Source organism: Triturus cristatus, chromosome 4_1, assembly GCF_964204655.1.
Source record: "Triturus cristatus chromosome 4_1, aTriCri1.1, whole genome shotgun sequence".
In the NCBI taxonomy this organism is placed as follows: Eukaryota; Metazoa; Chordata; class Amphibia; order Caudata; family Salamandridae; genus Triturus; species Triturus cristatus.
Window position 1 is genome coordinate 37,685,380 of NC_140585.1, and position 21,614 is coordinate 37,706,993.

Genomic DNA, 21,614 nt, shown 5'->3' on the forward strand with positions numbered 1-21,614 from the left:
ACCCCGAGGGTCTTGACCAGCCGGTGGCCTTCATCAGCAGACGCCTCCTGGCCCGAGAACAGCGCTGGAGCACAATCGAGAGGGAGGCCTTCGCAGTGGTGTGGGCCCTCAAAAAGCTCCGGCCCTATCTCTTCGGTACCCACTTCCGGGTGCAAACCGATCATCGACCCCTGCAGTGGCTAATGCAGATGCGGGGGGAAAACCCAAAACTATTGCGCTGGTCCATCTCCCTGCAGGGAATGGACTTCACTGTGGAACATCGACCGGGCCAAGACCACGCCAACGCAGATGGCCTGTCACGCTTTTCCCGCCTCGACGAGGAGAGTCCCCAAGAGGATGGGTGACTCTCCCCGCCTTCAGCTGGGGGGGACGCATGTTGGACAGGCCACATGAAGGGCTTGCTCCCTCCCCGCACGACAGGGCCCAAACCCCGGACTCCCAGGTGTTACCCCCAAGGGCAACCCGCACCCCGTCTCCCAACGGAACTCCTGCCCCCGGACATCCATGTATCATGGGGCCGAACCACTACCGGCTCCCCCGGCCGGATCAGCCGCCATCTTGGACACTGCGCCACGAGGCCGCGTGGCCTCAGCCCGACCCTAACCCTGGGCCTGGCCGGCCCCGACATCCCGGCACCACCGTCCACCCAGGAGGTGAACGAACCACTTGGCAGGTCAATGGGAGAAAGAAGCGTCGAGGGCTCTCCCCCGCCAGGTGCCGATCACCCTCCAGCTCCCCCAGGCGCTGGCTCCACCCCCTGCTGGGTGTCTGGACTCCCTCATCCCGGACCCCCCGACCTCCAAGTGTGAGGGTCCGGACATCAAAGGGCGCCAGACCTATAACTAGGGCAGCTCCAGAGCAGGAAGGCAGTTGTATCCTGGAGTCGAGAGACACCGAGAGAACTCAGCCTTGACGGACTACTGGCGCTGCCGTAGCCCTGCCTTGTGAACTATCGTCCTGCCTGCTGGCGCTGCCGCGGCCTTCTGCAACATCCATCCTCGTCGGGTCCTGCTGGCGCTGCCGCGGACCGTTGTAACGACCACCTTCATCGGGACCTGCTGGCGCTGCCGCGGACCGTGTAACGACCATCTTCACCGGGACCTGCTGGCGCTGCCGCGGACCGTGTAACGACCATCTTCACCGGGACCTGCTGGCGCTGCCGCGGCCCGTCCAAGCTAGAACACCGAGCTCGAGGATTGTGAGCTATCCACCATACCATCTCAGCTACCAGACTGGTAACCAGACTGTCCCGCTACCCCCTTTCCCCAAACCAAGAGACTCGAATCGAGGGGACCCCTGAGTCCAGACCTCCTTGTACCATTTCATCGTACCTTAAGAAATCACCTATAAAGAACGCTAAATCTTATCCTTGTGTGGTGTATATCTGTGGGGGGGAAGTTATTCATCTGTACGATCGCTGGAGACGGCTCTCCCCGGAGACCTCTCCCCTTGTCCTCGGCCGACCCTCCCGGTCCGTCTAACAATTTTGATCCTCCTGGTCAGCGTTGGAGTCCAGATCAAAGAAGTGTTCACTTCCTGCTCTGTCCTCATACACTGCTCCAGCCCCTGTACCTACCTCATCAGACCCTGGAGTCTTTCTAGAATAAACAATTCTATGAGGCGCTGAATACTGGGTCCTCTCCCTGTCCTCAGATTCCTGGATGCACACATGTTTCTCAATTCTTGGAATGAGAGCTGGTCATACCTAGTTGGCAGAGATCTACTGGTTTCTCCTTTAGAGGACATACTAGTGTTATGTGGTGTAGGCACCTACCTAACCTAGTGGGAACTAAACTCTCTTGAGTTGGAAAAAGGGTGTGCTAGACCCTTAACTGCCCAACTCCAAGTTCAGTACAACTAACTTATTGTAGTTTGATGTATTATATGTACCTAATACCTTTAGTGGTTTTCAGTTAATCACTCAATGAGATTTATCTGGCAAAACAATAGCAAGCTTGAATCCCAACCACTGCACACCAATGTGAGAAGTTGGCCTGGTATATGCTGTCCACTAATTAAAGTGGGCACCTTGCATCAGTCCAAATGACCCTTATTGATGATTTGGTTAAAGACAACCTTTATTGAAAGCTATCCTAGCGGTAGCTGTGGAGAGCAGCCTTCAGGCTAACACTCGAAGGAATGTAAAGCAGCTTGTTTTACCAGATCAGAACCTACTGAATGACCAAATGAAAGGAGAACCACACATGAGATATATAAAATATATGTATTTATTACTAAACACTCTCTACTAGCCTCTTTATGAGATTAGAGCACAAGATACACATTACTGAATCGATAGAATGACAGTGAATAGCACAATACACAGCGGGCTCCAAGGGAATACCGAACCATATACTAAAAGAACGGTATAACAACAATGACTTCACTAGACACAGTGCCTAGAGCACGTAGGATCGCTGGGACCCCAAGGAACCACCCAAAGTAGTGACACAGGGGACCCAAGGGGAGCGGGTGCAGTGTGAGAACACGGACGCGAGCTCCGTACAACTATCAATTCTATGGGAAAGTCACGGTTGGAAAATTACAGCTAAGGACACTTCGGAGAGGACTTCAAGCAAACCCTTTGGAGCATAGTAGGTTCTAAGGCCAGCACCTTTGTGAGTACCGAGGTACCCGTGTTAACTATCCCAGAGGAGCCAGGTGTATAGGGGCCAAGTGGTGTCGGAAACCCTTGTCGTTTTCGATGGCGTGATGCGAAGAAGTGCTGCTGCCGGGAAGATGAAAAGTGTCCGGTGTAATCCAAGCATGGATCCGAGGTGAGAGGAACCTGAAAGCACTGGGGACAGAGTCTGGGTCATTTCAGGGTGACCAAGGGCTCAGTAGACGAATGCCCACCGATGTCGGGTGCATCAGGTGAGAAGATTGGATGCTTGACTCTGCAGCCACGGGGACCAGGAGACGTCAACGATGACCAAAGTCCAGAGGTGAGCTGTCCCATGAAGGATGTCGAGTGCTGGGGGGTCAGTGTCCGGATCAAACACCAACAAGCCTTGGCAACGGCAACCCACGCGGGCAGAGGAAACAGGTTACGGTGAGGACCAGCAAGGTCCTGGCATCACTCCAAGCAATGAAGAGTCAGGGCATGTCTGGAGCAACCAGGGAAGCCCAAGAAAAGTCAAAATTACCTTCACAGGGACCCACAGGCCCACGGACCAGGGATCGCTAAGGGACCTCGAGCTGAATCACGAAATACCAGCACACGGAACACTCGTGGAGTGTAGGCCGGAAATCTTCGGTGGAAATACAACTCTGGGTCAGGACTACACGTAGCCCAAAGCACAGCCTCAGGGATCACCAAAAAGCATATACTGCTGCAAAAGTACACGGTGCACAGGGGTTCGGGTTTCACTGTTCCCACGAGGAATACTGGTCTCAGAATTGCAGAGAGAGCAGACCGACCTCAGAGACGCTCGGGAACCCACCTCCTGTGTTGCAGAAATCTTCAGAGTCCTTAGGAGCTCAGGAGATGCAAAGCGGTCAGAAGCGTTAAGGTGCCTACTGCTGCAGGGGAGTAACACTTTTACTCCAAGGGGGATTCTTTAGTTGTCCATCGAAGTGTAGACCGTCGAAGTACTTTGTTTCTGCTTATATGGCTTAGTCCAGGTAAAATCTTAAGTCCTGTAGTCAGGGTTCCTACTTTATACCCAAGGAAGGGGCTGGACAAACTATGGAGACCCACCTATGGGAGGGTCAGGACAGAGGGCTGGCTACACCCATGTCCTTTGTCCAGTTTCGCGCCAGAGTAGGAGCAAATGGCTCCTGCAACCGGTTTGAGCTGGACTATGCACAGGGACACCAAATGTGCCCGCAGTGCAGACTTTCAGGCACTCTCAGAGTGCCCCAGCCCCAATACACTAAATCCTGTCTGGGAGGTGGTCACACCTCCCTGTGACAGGAAACCTATTGTCAAGCCTTCCCCTGCTCGAGGTCAGCTCAGCAGCAGGAGGGCAGACGTGTGTCTGTGGTTGGCAGCATCCATTTTGTGATGCTCAGGTGGAGAAAGCTGGCTCCGAGTGTACCGGGGTTTCACATAAGTCCCTCTAGACGGGTGGCTTGGTGACCCACAGTTGTGGTTCTAGAAGGGAGGAATCCTACCTCTCACACCAGTTATTGGAGTGGAGGTTTGATTCCAAAGTGTTTGACACCAAACACGACATGTTTCTAAGTAGCGGTTTGAAAGTTAGCATTTACTGCAAGGTTATAATGTACTTAAATATATATGGTTGGCTGCATCACAGACAACCCCAGAAAATAGGTTCTGAAGGCTGCAGAGGAGATCTGCTCATGCAGGGGCACCCTCTCACGTAAAACCCACCACCCTGCCTTCAGGATTGATAAGGCCTGCCATAGGGGTGACTGATAGGTTTATATGTGTAGTGATTTCGAATAGATATAGTGAACCTATATATAAGTAGGGGGGCATGCACCACCTTACACAGGCTGCAGTAGCAGACCTGTTGTGCCATTGTGAATGGTCTCTCAGCCCCTGGGAGGCCTCTGGGCGTACCTATGCCCTGGGTACATGGTGTACCATATACTAGGGACTGATAAGGGTACCCCAGTATCCAATCTGGGGTGTACCTAAAGTACATGCAATCAATTTAGAGGAGAAAGCAGCTAGGCTGGGGTCCTGGATAGCAGGATCCCAGTCAGTCTAAGTCGAAAACAGTGATACATCAGCAAAAAGCGGGGGTAACCACAAGAAGCAGATCCTACTCTCCTACAGATGGGAACATAGAAGAACGGGTGTTAATGGTCCTTCCCAGCAGTGGTGCAGAAGGGAAAAGGCAGCGACCAAAGGCTTTTTCGGTATCTTGGGAAAACAAGTGTAACTGTTGCTGGACTGTGGGTCTCGATACACCATCGTACCGAAGTGGTTGTGGAAAAAAGAATGGCCACAGGTTACTCTCCTGCCAAGGAACATCAATCCAAGAGGGTGCCAGGGCGAATTGTAGGAAGGTGGCTCTGTATATACTATACCAAAGTGAGGTATATTGTGCACAGAGTCCAGAGGAACCTCAAAGGTAGGCAGAGGTAAAAGTAGATAGCACCTCACTCTCTATTTGTGGTAGTGTGGTCGAGCAGTAAGGCAGTATCAGAGGACAGTGTTAAGCATTTGTAGTACACACCCAGTCAGCAAATGAATTCACACACTCAAAGACTGAACTTCAGACCAATTGATTTTGTATAAAAATATTTTTAGTTATTTTATTTCGAGAACCAAGCAAGCCTGGTACAGGTAAGCAATAAATACTTTACAGTAGTAAATGATCATTGTAAAACAGTTCAATTGCAATTGTAAATGTACTATGGTTTGACTCACAGTATTGTTTCAGAGAAATGCAATCACTTGTAAATACAATACATAGACTTGAATGGGATTTTCAGTAAAATAGCAGGTAAGTTACTTTTGGATTACTTTTCTTACTCAGTGCTGTATGCCTGGATGCAGCACTGGGACATTTCATGTAAACAGGTGAGTAAAAGCGTTTTTGTTAAATCGTACAATTTTAAATAATTTCTTTAGGTTTCAAGACTGCACACTTGGAAACTTTTTCAGGAAAAAGTGTCAATGTTATGCTATGGAGGAAAATATGGCTATCAGTTTTTATGTAAGTATTCGGTAGTGGGAGCTGAGATTCTGGGGGTAGACTCAGGGGTCCCCAGGGTCAGGGATGCACTCTTGTTACACCCTCAGCGGCACTAGGGCAGCCGGGTGCAGAGTGTTGAGGCCCAATGTTATCCAATAGGGGATAGGGGGCCTCCGGCTGGTGGCTGCTGGCAAGCAGGCCACTGGGTCGTGGGAGCAAAGCTCCTGGACTTTAGCTCAGGGCAAATGGGGAAACAAATTAGCACAAAAGGTGCACCCTCAGCAGCCCTAGGGCGGCCGGGTGCAGGGTGCTGTTTCTAGGTCGAATGCCCTGTTTTCCAACTGAGAATCTCCGGTTTGCAAAAGCACTGCAGGCAGGGAGACAAAGGACGTCTAGGTGCGACCACCACTTCGAGACGTAAGTTGGGAAGTTAGGGGTTGGTTAGGCACAGTCTGTTTGGGCACACAAGGCCGTGGGGCGTCGGGTGCAGGGGTGCCTTTCAGGGTCGGATCTTCACACCAGCTCCTGGTCGCGGATAGGGGGGCCTTCTGGATTTAGGCTGCAAGCGTCAGCTGAAAGCTTGAGGCAGGTCAGGGGTCACCGGATCTCGGTTCAGGTTCGCCGGGGTGACATTCTCGTGGTGTTTGCCCACTCAAGCTTAGGCCATGGATGGCAGGTGCAGAGTGGGGCGGATTTGCGGTCTCCGGCTGCTGCCAGAGGTAGCAGTTGAACAAATCTGGTGTTCACGGGAGAAGCAGTCTTTGGAAGTGAAGGCAGGCAGGTTCCCCGGGGTTTTTGAGGTTGCTGGCTGCAGGATACACCGGGATTTCGCAGAAGCAGTATCGAGGGGGAGACAGGCCGGTTGGGCTGGGGCCAAGTCAGTGGGCATCTTCCTCTTGTTAGCTGCTGCACAGCTGTTTGGTCCTTCTTTTCTTCTTCTTTCTTGTCTGGATCTCAGGAAGCAAGGTTCAGGGTTGCCCTTTAAAACTACATTTAGAGGCGTTACAGGTAGGTAGAAGGCAGGGACCAATGGGTCCCATCCCTGTGGTGGGTACACCCCCTATTATGCCAACCTCCAGCGGGAGAGGGGCATGTGCCTGTTCCTGGTTGGATGAGTCCCCCCATCATCAAGATGCCGCGGACTGAGAGTTGTGCTTCACCTCGCCTCCCCCACCTGAGGGGTGGAGTTGGCAGAGGTGGGCACACTTCTCTTCCTTACTTGTTTTGCCCTCCGGTTCTCCCGCACAAAGTGGGGGTCAGAACCAGTGGGGACCAGTTGCTGAAAGCAACTATTGGCCTGGGGAAGCTCACAAAGATGGCAAGCCTTTGAAGCTTCCCCTTCATGAACCCTGCCCATCCTGGGGGAGGAGGCTTGGCATCTCGTCCCAGGATATGCATTGTTTCAGGCCCCAGAGAGCAGCAGGCTCTCGACCCAGGGGTCCAGAAACATGTCTGGTGGTGGCAGCTGAAAGCAGCCACTTAGCCTGGACACTAGTGGTGAGTTAGTTTTCAGTGGGCATCTCTAAGATGCCCTCTGTTTGCATTTTTCATTAAATCTCACACAGGCATCAGTGTGGGTTTAATGTGCTGAGAAGTTTGATACCAAACTTCTCAGTTTTCAGTGTAGCCATTATGGTGCTGTGGAGTTCGTAATGACAAACTCCCAGCACCATATACTCTTAATGGCAGCACTGCACTTACAATGTCTAAGACTGGACTTAGAGACTGTAGAGGTACAGGGCTCATGCACCTGTACCCTCACCACTGGTATAGTGCACCCAGCTAGAGGGGTGACTGATCAATGGCAGGGCAGTGGGTTGTAGGCATGGCACACAGGGATGTGTGCCATGACAACTCTTCACTTTGTTGTGCACCAAGACACGCAGACCGCAAAGATAATGTGTGAGTGTCAGGGTACAGGACCTCTATGGGGGCACAATAAGTGCTGCAGCCCTTAGAGGCCTTCTCTGGTCACAGTGCCCTGGGTACCTGTGGTACCATTTACCAGGGGCTGACCTGTGGCCAGAGATGCCAATTGGGTTTAGGCTTCAATGCAGTTTTAGGGAAAGAAGATAGGCCCTGGGTACCTGATTAGAAGGAGCCCAGAGCACACTCAGTCAAAGTACATCAGCAATTCAGCAAAAAGTGGGGGCAACCATGCAGAAAGAGGGCACTTTCTCACACAACCTCCCCCCAACGATAAAGGATGAGACTAACCTTTCCCTAGAGAGTCTTAGGGGCATATTATCAAGACAGGCGATAAAATTATCGCCGCTTTAGCGGCAGAAAACTGCCGCTAAAACGGCGATAATGGGCTTGATAATATGCTTCACATCTAACATGGGCTTCAATTGGAATTCCATAGAGCATATTATCAAGTCCATTATCGCCGTTGGCGATAATTTTATCGCCTGTCTTGATAATATGCCCCCACATTTTCCAAGTGGAAGAACCTGGAAAGTCCATCTGCATTGGCATGGGCAGTCTCAGGTCTGTGTTCCACTACAAAGTCCATTTCCTGTAGGGAGATGGACCACCAACAGTTTAGGATTTTCACCTTTCATCTGCATCAGCCATCTGAGAGGTTTGTGATCAGTTTGAACTAGGAAGTGAGTACCAAACATGCATTGTCTCAACTTCTTCAGGGACCAAACCACAGCAAAGGCCTCCCTCTTAATGGCACTCCAACGCTGCTCCCTGGGGAGAAGCCTTCTGCTTCTAAAAGCAACAGGTTGATATTTGCCTTCATCATTGGTCTGGGGTAGGACCGCTCCTATCCCTAGATCAGAGGCATCAGTCTGCACTATGAACTGCTTGGCATAGTCTGGAGCTTTGAGAAATGGTGCTGAGCACATTGCCTCTTTCAGGGTGTCAAAAGCCTTTTGACAACTAACTGTCCAGTTTACCTTCTTGGGCACCTTCTTGGAGGTGAGTTCTGTGAGGGGAGCCACAATGGACCCATATCCCTTCTCAAACCTCCCGAAGAAATTAGTCAAGCCAGGAAAGCCCTGACTTGGGATTGGGTTGTTGGAGATGCCCAGTCCAGGATGGCCTGGATCTTGGGCTGTAAGGGTTGTACCTGGCTTCCACCAAAAAGGTGGCTCAAGTACACCACAGTTCCCTGCCCTATCAGGCATTTGTATGCCTTGATAGTTAGGCCTGCAGTTTGCAGGGCATTTAAAACCTTCCCAAGGTGGATCAGGTGATCCTGCCAGGTGGAGCTAAAGACAGTAATATCATCTAGATAAGCTGCACTTAAGGACTCCAATCCAGCAAGGACTTGGTTCACCAACCTCTGGAAGGTGGCAGGGGCATTCTTTAAACTAAAGGGCATAACAGAAAACTGATAATGCCCATCAGGTGTGGAGAATGCCGTCTTTTCTTTTGCTCCTGGGGCCATGCCAATTTGCCAGTACCCTGCAGTTAAGTCAAAGGTACTTAGAAACGTGGCTGCACCCAATTTGTCTATCAACTCATCTGCTCTTCGGATAGGGTGAGCATCTGTATTGGTGACAGAGTTGAGCCCTCTATAGTCCACACAGAACTTAATTTCTCTCTTTCCACCCTGTGGATCAGGTTTGGGGACTAGAACCACTGGGCTTGCCCAGGGGCTCTCAGAGGGTCCAATAACCCCTACCTCCAGCATCTTGCTGACTTCAGCTTGGATGCTTTCTTTGACTTGGTCAGACTGTAGATAGTTTTTGTTTTTGACAGGTGAACTTTCACCACTGTCCACATCATGGGTACACCAGTTTGTCTGACCAGGGGCAAGGAAAAGAGCTTAACATACTGCTGCAAGACTTGCTTGCAATCTGTCTGCTGTTGGGCAGAGAGGGTGTCTGAGAAGATCACACCATCTACTGACCCATCTGTTGGGCTGTAGGAGAGGAGGTCAGGGAGAGGTTCACTCTCTGCTTCCTGTTCCTCATCAGTCACCATAAGCATGGTGATGTCAGCCCTGTCATGATAGAGCTTAAGGCGGTTCACATGGATGACCCTTTGGGTGTCCTGCTTGTGCCCAGGCCAACGAAGTAGGTGACCTCACTCTTTTTTTCTAGGATAGGGAAAGGGCCACTCAATCTATCTTGGAGAGCCCTTAGTGCCACTGGCTCTAAAACCCACACCTGTTGCCCAGGTTGAAATTCAACCAGTGCAGCTTTTTGGTCATACCAGTGCTTCTGAAGCACCTGTCTAGCCTCGAGATTTTTGGATGCCTTTTCCATATACTCAGCCATTCTGGACCTTAGGACAAGCACATGGTCCACAATATCTTGTTTGGGGTCTTGGAGAGGCTTCTCCCAACCCTCTCTTACAAGACAAAGTGGTCCCCTCACAGGATGGCCTAACAGACGTTCAAAGGGGGAAACCCCTACTTCCTTCTGTGGCACTTCCCTGTAAGCGAAAAGCAGGCAGGGTAAGAGGACATCCCATCTCCTTTTGAGTTTTTCAGGGAGCCCGATAATCATGCCTTTCAATGACTTGTTGAATCTCTCAACACGACCATTGATTTGTGGGTGAGAGGGTATAGTAAACTTGTACTGCACTCCACACTCTTCCAACATGTGTTTTAGAAAAGCAGACATGAAGTTTGACCCTCTGTCTGAAACCACCTCCTTAGGAAACCCTACTCTGGTGAAGATACCAATGAGGGCCCTGGCTACTGCATGAGCTGTAGTAGCCCTAAGGGGAATTGCCTCAGGGTACCTAGTGGCATGATCCACTAATACTAGAATGATTTTGTTCCCTGATGCTGTGGGAGGTTCCAGTGGACCCACTATGTCCACACCTACCCTTTCAAAGGGAATCCCCACCACAGGCATTGGTATCAGGGGGAGCTTTGAGGGGGCGCCTGTCTTGCCACTCGCCTGACAGGTGACACAGGAGCTGGCAAACTCCTTTACTTTTTGGTGCATCTGGGGCCAGTAAAAGTGGCTAACAAGCCTTTCCCAAGTCTTAGTTTGGCCCAGATGCCCTGCTAGGGAAATGTCATGACCTAAAGTTAGGAGAAACTCCCTGTACTTCTGAGGCACTACCACTCTTCTAGTGGCTCCAGGTTTGGGGTCTCTGGTCTCAGTGAATAGTAGTCCCTCTTCCCAATAAGCTCGGTGTGTACCACGAACATTTCCCTTTTGCTGTGCAGAAGCTAGCTGCCTCAGGCTTTCAAGAGTTGGACAGTCCTGCTGTCCAAGACACAGCTCTTCCCTAGAGGGTCCTCCTGGGTCTACGAGGTCCACCTGGTAATGGGTCAAGCTCCATGGGCTCAGTTCCCACTGGGGTGTCCAAGTCCTCTCCCTGAGGAGAGGGGTCCTGATCATTTTGCTGTACAGAAGTTGGTTCCCCAGTCTTCTTACCTTTTGTCTTCGAAGGCTGGGCCATACGTTCAGGCTCCAACACTTTTTTCATCCTGTCTCTTGCTCTGTGCTCTTGTTTTTACCCACACCAATTCAGGTATGTCCAGCATTGCTGCCTGGGTTTTCAGTTCAACCTCAGCCCATGCTGAGGTTTCCAGCTCATTGCCAAGCAGACATGCAGCTAGTAGCTTTGGAGAGACCACTACCTGTTTCAGGCCCGTAACCTGCCTTCTAGTTTGGGCAAGTAGCATCTCCAGTTAAGTGTCCCAACTTTCTACAGTTGTTACACCAGGCCTTTAAAGGATCAAAGTTCTTCTCCCTGTACTTGTTAGCGATTTGGGAAGAGTTTTGGGACCCACCCCCCCCCCCCCGTACAGGGTTTTGGGGCCCTTTAGAAGACTCAGGGTTTTTATCTTGGGGATTCTCACCACCTTTCCCCTGGGGAGGATTTGTAACCTCTTTCTTTTGGTTACCCCCGTGGATGGTTAGGTCAACCTTGTAGGAGAGTAGGATCTGATTGTTATGGTTACCCCCACATTTTGCTGATGTATCACTGTTTTCGACTTAAATTGACTGGGATCCTGCTGTCCAGGACCCCAGCCTAGCTGCTTTCTCCTGTAAATTGATTGCATGTACTTTAGGTGCAATCTATATTGGATTCTGGGGTACCCTTATAAGACCCTAGTATATGGTATAATATGTAGCAGAGCCCTCTCAGGGGCAGCAGCATGTATTGTGCCACCCCTAAGAGAACATTCAAACTGGCACCACAGGTCTGCTACTGTAGCCTGTGTAAGGTGGTGCATGCACCCCTTACTTAGATATAGGTTTACTCTATCTATTATAAATCACTGCATATATAAACCCATCAGTCACCCATATGGCAGGCCTTATCAATCCTGAAGGCAGGGTGCTGGGTTTTATGTGAGAGGGTGCACTTGCATGAGCAGAGCCCCTCTGCAGCCTTCGGAACCTATTTTTTGGGATGGTTTGTGATGCAGCCAAACCATATATATTTAAGTGCATTATAACCTTGCGGTAAATGTTAACTTTAAAACGGCTGCTTAGAAGCATGTTGTGTTTGGTGTCAAACACCTTCGAATCAAACCTCCACACCTGTAACTGGTGTGAGAGGTATGATTCCTCCCTTCTAGAACCACAACTGTGGGTCACCGGGATACCCGGAACCAGCTTTCTCGACCTGGGCATCACAAAATGGATGCTGCCAGCCACAGACACAAGTCTGCCCTCCTGCTGCTGAGCCAAGCTCGAGCAGGGGAAGGCTTGGCAATAAGCTTCCTGTCACAGGGAGGTGTGACCACCTCCCAGACAGGATTTAGTGTATTGGGTCTGGGTGGGTGCACTCAGAGTGCATGAAAGCCTGCACTGGGGGCACATTTGGTGTCCCTGTGCATAGTCCAGCTCAAACCGGTTGCAGGAGCCATTTGCTCCTGCTCTCGCGGGAAACTGGACACAGGGCATGGGTGTAACCACCCCTCTGTCCTGTCCCTTCCCTAGAAGGGTTTCCAGAGTTTGTTCAACCCCTTCCTTGGGTATAAAGTAGGAAACCTGACTACAGGACTTTAGATTTTACCTGGACTAAACTCTGCTACAGAAACCAAGTACTTTGACGATCTACACAATGCTGGACTACAGAAGAATCTCCCTTGGAGTAAAGGAGTTACTCCCTTGCATGGCAGGCACCTTTAACGCATCTAACCGGTTTGCATCTGCCGAGCTCCTGAGGACTTCGAAGATTTCTGCAACACAGGAGGTGGGTTCCTGAGCGTCTCTGAGGTCGATCTGCTCTCTCAGCAATTCGGAGACCAGTATCTCTCGTGGGCCGTGCAACCTGAACCCCTGTGCACTGTGTACTTTTGCAGCAGCATATGCTTTTTGGCGATCCCTGAGGCTGTGCTTTGGGCTACGTGTAGTCCTGACCCCGAGCAGTATTTTCACCGAAGATTTCCGGCCTACACTCCACGAGTGTTCCGTGGGTCAGTATTTCGTGATTCAGCTCGAGGTACCTTCGCGATCCCTGGTCCGTTGGCGTGTGGGTCCCTGTGAAGGTAACTTTGATATTCCTTGGGTTTTCCTGGTTGCTCCAGATGTGCCCTGACTCTCCATTGCTTGGAGACTCCCCAGGACCCTGCTGGTCCTCACCGTAACTTGTTTCCTCTGTCCGCGTGGGTTGCCGTTGCCAAGGCTTGTTGGTGTTCAATACGGACACTGACTCCCCCCCCCAGCACTTCGTGGGACAGCTCACCTCCGGACTTTGGTCGTCATCGACATCTCCTGGTCACCGTAGCTGCAGAGTCAAGCATCCTATCTTCTCACCTGAAGAACCCGTCATCGGTGGGCATTCGTCTGCTGAGCCTCTGGTCACCCTGAAGTGACCCAGACTCTCTCCCCTCTGCTTTCAGGTTATTCTCACCTTTGATCCAGGCTTGGATTCCACCGGACACTTTTCCTCTTCTCGGCAGCAGCAGAGTGTTTCCGACACCACTTGACCCCTATGCACACGGTTCCTCTGGGATAGGTAACACGGTACCTAGGTACTCCGAAGGGTACTGTCTTTAGAACCTACTATGTTCCAAAGGGTTTGTTTGCAGTCCTCTCCGAAGTGTCGTTAAACTGTAATTTTCCAACCACGACTTTCCCATAGAGTTGTACGGAGCTAGCGTCTATGTTCTCACATTACACCCGTCCTCCGGGGGTTTCCTGTGTCACTCCTTTAGGTGGTTCCTTGGGGTCCCAGCAATTCTACGTGCTCTAGGCACTGTGTCTAGTGAAGTCGTCATTGTTATACCATTTTTTTAGTATATTATTTTGTCTCCCCCTGGAGCACGCTGTGTATTATGCTATTTACTGTCAATCTATTAATCTATTGATTCATTATTGTGTGCCTTGTGCTCTAATCTTATAAAGAGGTTAGTAGAGAGTGTTTAGTAATACATACATATATTTTATATAACACTTGTGTGGTTCTCCTTTCATTTGGTCATTCAGGAGGTTCTGGTCTGGTAAAACAAGCTGCTTTACATTCCTTCAAGACTTAGCCTGAAGGCTGCTCTCCACAGCTACCACTAGGATAGCTTTCTATAAAGGTTGTATTTAACCTAATCATCAATAAGGGTTGTTTGGACTGATACAGGGTGCCCACTTTAACTAGTGAACAGCATATACCAGGCCAACTTCTCACACTTTATCACTAAATAAAGTTACATGAGGAGTCCAAAAACCTCACAACGTTCATCACCATGGATGTCACTTATAGATTTAAAAGACTACCTTTGGGGCTGTCCTTCGCTGCCAGTGTTTTTCAGCATGTCATGTCTGAGGTGTTGAGGGGTCTTGAACATGTAAAGTATTTTCAAGATATTTTTGTGTTTGGAGAGTCTGTTCAGATGCACAACAAAAATTTGAGAGAAGTCCTGGGCGGATTGAGGGAGGCTGGTCTTACCCTGAGGAAAGAAAAGTGCAAGTTTTTGGTGGAGGAGATCGAATACCTTGGCCATACCATCTCTGGGCAGGGTGTTAGCCACAAAGTCAACCTTATTGAAGCCATCTGCGATGCCCCAGTTCTCCTCGACAAGGACAAGTTACGGTCATTCATGAGCTTAATAGAATATTATGCAAGGTTTGTCAACTGTTTTGCCACCAAAACTGAGGCCCTGAGGTTGTTGTTAAGGAAGGGGTGTTCCTTTGTCTAGGGTGATGCACAACAGTGTGCTATTGACCTTATTAAGAAGGAAATTTGTGAAGCTGGTGTTCTTGCACCCTTTGACACTCACCTGTATACTTTTCTTACTGTCGATGCCAGTGCATGTGGACTGGGAGCTGTCCTGTCTCAAGTCCATTCCGGGTGTGAGAGAACAGTAGCGTTTGCCTCCCGCTCCTTTCCGAGTGTGAGTGTAGCTATTCGGTCATCGAGCATGAAGTGCTGGCAGCTGCTTGGTCTGTCGAACATTTCGGGACCTTCTCGTGGGGCCTTGATTTCTGGATTCGCACAGACCACAAGCCCTTTATTAAAGTGCTAAGTCCAGGAGGAGCCTGTAAAGACTCAGCCAGATTAGCCAGACTTGCCTCTCGGCTCAAAAAATACAGGCACCAGGTATCTCACATTCTGGGCTGGAAAAATGCACAAGCTAACTGCTTGTCTTATTTGTCTCTCAGGAGCAAGGTGGTCAGAGTGAAAGTCCCAATGGGGACAGGATGGAGCTGTAGTTTCCTTGTGCGATGTGGAGGAGTGTGTGGATGAGGAATATTTGGCAGATGAGTGGTACAAGTGTATGGATCAAGACTCCACTCTCAAGGATGTGGAACGCATGTTGGTCTCCGGTGGTGGACGAGAAAGCACTGTAACCCCCTCTCGGGGTGGAATCATTGAAAAGAAGGATGCTGAGGTGAGATGACATAACCTACACTCCCCCGAGAAAGCGGATTTGCAAATTCACACAGATAATAATGCAGATGTGGCAGGTCCTATGTGGGCACAGGGGTTTGCCCTCAAGATCTCATCTACAACCATAATATGGTGTCTGGAAAACCCAAGAAAGTTCTCTGTGTAAGGGACATGCTAACCAAGTCATCAATATCCAAGTCTGACTCACTTGGTGTGAAAGGGCCCTCACAGGGTTCACTTATATCTGCCACAGCAGCAGAATACCTCACTAAATCCATAATGGAGTTTCTATTCATCTCCTTTCGAGTCGAGCTAATGGAGGTGAAACATAATCTCAGAAAGGAACTTGGCAAAGTGAAACAGGAGCTTACAGATATCGGAACTGAGTATCAGCATTAAAGGACTGGTGCTGCACACAAATAAGTTGTAGAGTTTTTGGAAAAATAAATGGTAACACTGAAGGGCCATTAGCTAGACCTCTAGGCTCAAGTGGAGGATGTGAAGAATTACTCCAGGGGGATAAACATAAGAATAAGAGGGCTTCTACAAAATTATGATAGCTCAGATATAGCCCACTCCTCCTGGGATTCCTGGGAGTAGTCACACCTCTGCAGGGGGTCAGATTCCTGTCTTGGTGACAGTAGCAATAGGCGGTCAGCCAGGGCAGAAAAAGGCTGGTGCAACCATGTGGCAAGCTCTAGCAAAGCAACTTTGGGGCATGCTTCATCAAATCTGATTTTGGGATAAGGTTGGGTCTGATGAGACAAGTTGTTTGATAACAAACATGACACTTTTTAGTGGACCCATAGTGGAGCTGGCAACCTGGGAATGTCAAAGTGCCAGCTTATGTTATCCTGTGGCCCCCTAAGCACTGATGAAAGGAGGCAACTCTAGGGACATATAAGCTTGCACTTATATGCTCACACCTTTAATATAATGTACCCTGCCTTCTGGGTTTAGGAGGCCTACCTTAGGGGTGACTGCCACATATTATTAATAGTGCTGTGGCATTGTCACTCATGGCGTGGGCAAAGTCGAGCAGGCCCGTTGTCACCTCTTTATTTGGGTCATTAAGGGTGGCACAATTAATGATGCAGGCCCTGGTGACCCCCTTAACTCCCATGCACTAGATACTACTGGTACCACTTACCAGGGACTTATAAGAGGGTTAAAGTCCTTGCTGTTTAGGGTTACCAATTCACATGGATCATACTGTAGGGAGAGAGCACTGGCACTGCGGCTGGTTAACAGGCTACAGTGCACTTTCAAACACCATCAGCATTGGAGAAAAAAGTGTGCATGTGACCATACAAGGGCACATTCCTACAAACTAGACTTCTGTTTTTGTACTGCCTAAATACTTTACACATTTCACTAAGTTAAGTCTGCCTGCTTCGTGCCATAGGTTACATGGGATTGACCTCAGGTTAATTTAGTGACTTTGAGGGTTCATCCCGTCAAGGGCTGTGATTGTTACTTGAGGTGGGTAGTCACTCCCTTAACCAATGCTCCAGGTTCTTACAGTATTCCAAGAGATATTTAGAAGAGGTAGGGGGCTGGAAATTAGAAGAGATGGTTTTGGGTGCTGCTGGCTCCAGAGAAGAAGGTTACACTCTTGTGGCACCGTAAACACTACAGTGATGGGCCAAGTGGCAAAGAGATAAGGGTTGGGCCACAAAATAAAATGAAGAACCTCTCTTTGGTCATCAGCAATAGATGGGGGAGTGACTGGATAACAAGAAGCACATGTAGGTCAGACTCAGGGCACCGCTTCCTAACTCTAGCACCTAAAAGTGCTATTTGAAAGATTTAAAAAGGCTTGTGGCGCTGGAATAAATGTACACAGGCAGGGGTGGATGATGTTTGTCAAAGGTGGAGGACGTACCAAAGATTGTGGTTTTTCTGCAGTGTCATAGTTTGGAGGCAGAACACTCACGGAAGGGCACGGATAGTTTCATAATTTCATCAGAAGGGCCAAACACCTGTTTATGGATGACTCATTTGACACAATGGGCCCGATTCACAAAGTAAACTTACACTTTTGTGTACGTGAACTACTTTCCGGTATTCACAGATGTAAACTTAGACCAAAAGTCTAACTTTAATAGTAGTTACTTACCTTTGTGAATACCGAAAAGTAGTAAAGTTAGATGTTTGATCTAAGTTCACCTTTGTGAATATGGAAAATGTATTACAATTACACAAAAGAGTAAGTTTACCTTTGTGAATCCCAAAAAGTAGTAATGTTTGCCTCTTGGTCTAAGTTCACCTTTGTGAATACAGAAAATGTATTAAAATTTAAGCCTCGGTGTAGTTCACAGAGTTTTGCTATGCGTAACTCCGCGAAGTTACTAAAAAACTCTGCGAAGTTCCACAAGTGGTAGTGTGTAGTGCAGTTCGCACTACATTTCGCCACAAGCGTAACTTCGTGGGGCGCTTGTCTTCCTGTCGCTTAGGTAGAAATTCTATCCAAGCGGCAGCTCGCGAACTTACAGTTCACAAGCGGGGAAAAAACTCTGCTGCACTACGTGAAGCGGAGGTTTCTGCACTCCGCAAGCTACGTGGAGTGCAGAAAACTCCACAAAATCCATGAATGGAGTGGAGTTCACAACCCAGGCCTATTTAAATGACACAAAAGTTTAAGTTTACCTTTGTGAATTGGGCCCAATGATCTAAACAGTACTGAAGGTGATAAGTTTGAGCACTAGATCAAACCCAAAAGTATGTATTTTTGACATGTCCCATTCCCACTGCATTATTTTGTTTTGCATATCTGGTGTCTTTGACATTTGGAGTGGCTGAGGTTTCCTGGAGGAGCCCAGTCACATGAGCTCCGATTGAAACGGCAACAGGTTAATGTAAAGTTGCCACATCTGTCACCTTAGTACATCAAATGTCTTTGTGCAAAGGTTTTCACAGAAGTAAAAGGTGACAATGCGGGATGTATGAATAAAGACATTTTTTCCACAGGCACTATATGTTTATAGGAGGCGTGTTCTCTGCAAAACATGCAAACAATGAATTAAAACTTCATTTTGTTTAATTTTACAAAGAAAACTAATATAAACACCAAATCTGCAGATATACAGGTAACTTAACATTCAGATGTCTATTGCATGCAGTGTTTGGCTTTAACTTGCTGACTGAACTCCTGCCATTCAGGTCCCTTTCCTGTATGTGAAATGGAGATGCAGGACCTGTAATATCAAAAGAGGGCCACATGACAGACCAGAAATTCAGGTAAGATTAGCAAGAGACATTCTAAGTCACACCTGTTTGTGAAGAACTTTTGCATCATTCCTTGCTTTTGATTTTGTGAAAAAAATTCAGATTGCGGAAACTAAAATACACAAGCGGGCTGCAGTAGACAGGGGTTTGAGGTAGAGATTTCCTTAGAAGCAATTGGGATGGTGGAACTTGAAGACTTCAGCAGAACAAGGGAGGAAAAGTTACATCATAACAGTTTTGGCAGTAAAACATAGTGTGTGGGGGCGGAGATTGGCCTCTGAGTTGCTCTGGCATCCCTAGCAAGACCAACAAATATGACTTTAGAGGACTGATCTCTCTCAAAACCTGGTGGATGCTTGTGTGCTAATCTCAGAGAACTAACTGTGGGCGCTACCACAAAGGTTCCCTCCTGTGTGGGCTGTTCCTGATCTGGACCCAACGGCAGGCTTAGACCATTGGATCACTTCCTGATTACTCTGGCACCAGTTGCCACGTGGCGGACTCGTGCCACAGCCACACACTTTAGTCCAGAAGTGCACAGATAATTTGGCTTCCTCAGGAGTGCTGGTGCTGCAACGGAACTTTCAAAGCGGATACTATGTGGTACCCGAGATACAGCCTAAGATATTATACAGCACTCAAGATGAAGCCTAAGATACAATGAGGTGCCAGAGAAAAAACTGAAGATACTATCCAGTCCCTGAGATGAAACCTAAGATACAATGAGGTGCCGGAGAGGAAACTGAAGATACTATCCAGTCCCTGAGATGAAACTTAAGATACTACGCAGTACCCGAGATGTAGCCTAAGATAATATACAGCCCCTGAGATGAACCCTAAGCAGTTCCTCTCTCAATTCTAGTTGGTAAGTAGCTTCGGTTACCTTCTTGTTCTGTCTAACCGCAGCTGCATTTTTCCGGCTCATGGCCACATTCTATCCCTCTTTCGGACATTGAACCGTCTCCCAGCTTGCGCAGCCGTCTTCCTGAATACACTTGCCACTGTGATCCAGCCTGGCTGGCTCCCAGACCGGAACCCGCAACTGAGGTTTTGTTTTAAATAAACTACTACCTTCGCGTTGCCATGCACTGTAAGCAGTTATCACCATATCTCCTGCCCCTGCACCTCCGTCCTTCTACCTTGGTACTTATGGGCTTCATGCTCATTTTTACAGAATTGCCTTCTCTCTAATACGGCTGATTTCGCCATCCCGGCGAACCCGCCACATCTGGGACATTTTCCAAATGTAACTGCTTATTTATGTGCCTTGCACACGGTAAGCTAACCACCCCTGTCAATTACCCCCTTCAGGCACGACACACTGTTTTTACTAGCTCGAGTCTGCGTCGGAATGTCCATTACCATCAGCATGCTTAGCCCTGTATTACGCATGCTCTGTTCACTGGGCAGGCATTCCACTTTCAGTTTCTCGCCAGCTAGCATGGTTTGATCCAGTTATTATGCCACAACTACGTCAGCAACCACTCACCCTCTCTTCATTCACTCCACCCTATTGTTTAGGCCTTGCATCTTTACACCTACCTTCATCATTACAAATTGCTTGTTTATCTTATTCTAAGCTTGACACCCGGTACACAACTTTGCCGCCTGGAAAGCAGACCACTTGGCCCTCATCGGCACTATGTTGTTCCCATATTCTCAGAACTTTCGACCTTCTTACAGTTTTTTGTCTCCCTTTTTTCCCCATTTCCCTCTATTGTTTTACAGGCAAATCTTCCTCAGGCATGTAATACAATTTCCTGATGACGATCCCAGTATTTTCCTTACGGGATCGAAATGTCGTCGACCGATAGTACAGCGCAAACACTATTCAATTTGCTATTTAAGTGTAATGGTGTCATTGTTCATTTTTGCTTGTTGTATCTTCTGTATAGTTCACAAGCGTGTTCCCCTGCCTGAGTTTTTGTTTCTGTTATATTTTGTAGGTTTTGCGCTGGACGCACAACTGTGTCCCACTTTACTTTGTGTTTCGAACTGAAAGCATCATTAAAAATAACCCTGTCGGCTGGACAGCTTTAATGTAATACTTATTCCTAGTCTATTTTCACTCCGTTCCTATGTATTCTCGCTGTCAGGGACAATTGTGTTTATAATTTACTGATGCCCAAGTTCCCTGACCATCTCAATTGGGTCCCCTTGTCCTTATTAACACGTCTTTGATGTTGGCGTGGACTGCCCTTTCAGTGCGGAAGATTTCAGCTCCGAAGGCTGCTTTGCTTTTGGCATGGAGGATTTTGGCTCCAAACCGCACTTCTGTTTGGAACTGGAGAGCTTTGGTGCCGACGAGGACTTTTGCCGACTCGGTACCGAGCCGGAAGGCCTGACTGGCTGTTTCGGAGCCAGGCTGTAGCAGGGCCCGGCTGGGAACGCATACCAGTCCTGGCAATCACGTCGAACCTGCCGGGTGGAGGGGGGGGCGCTAGGGGAAACACTGCTGTGGTTTTGCTGAAAAACCTCCCCCCGTAAAAAAAGAACGCCTACCCCCGGTCCAAAACCGCCCCCCACCCTTCCGGCCCTCTGGGAAAATGCACGGTGCCCGCTACGGCCCGTCCAGCCCAGGGCTGTAGGCAGGGCGTCGGAAACATCGTCTCAGTGCCGACCTTGGCCAGAAAGCAGAGTGGTGCCCAAGACTTGTGCTTTTTGTTAGAGGTTTGTAGTGGCGAGGGGTCTTCGGTACTCATGTCACCATGTCCCTGCGGCAGTTCTTCGGCGTTGATGTCTATCTCGAGCTCAGAGTCTGAGTCCGGTGCGGCAAAGGCTTCTTGCTCCTCTGCTGCTGATGCCTCAATGTCTTCTTGACCGGAATATTCACCGAAAATGTTCGGTGTGTCTTCGATGCTTTGACGCTGCATCTCTCGATGTTGAGCCAGATGATTGCAAAGAGTTTTCTTTGATCGAAATGATCTGCAAGCGTCACAGTCTTTTTCCTTGTGCTCTGTAGACAAGCACAAGTTACACACCCTGTGTGGATACTTCGTGTGGCACTGAGGGCAGAAT

General features: G+C 48.9%; 1 protein-coding gene across 3 annotated transcripts in view; it reads right to left on the bottom strand.

The window, feature by feature from the left end:
* The window catches only part of LOC146839398 (equilibrative nucleobase transporter 1-like), a 470,932-nt gene that overhangs the window by 105,877 nt on the left and 343,441 nt on the right, over positions 1 to 21,614 (bottom strand). The window lies entirely within an intron of this gene.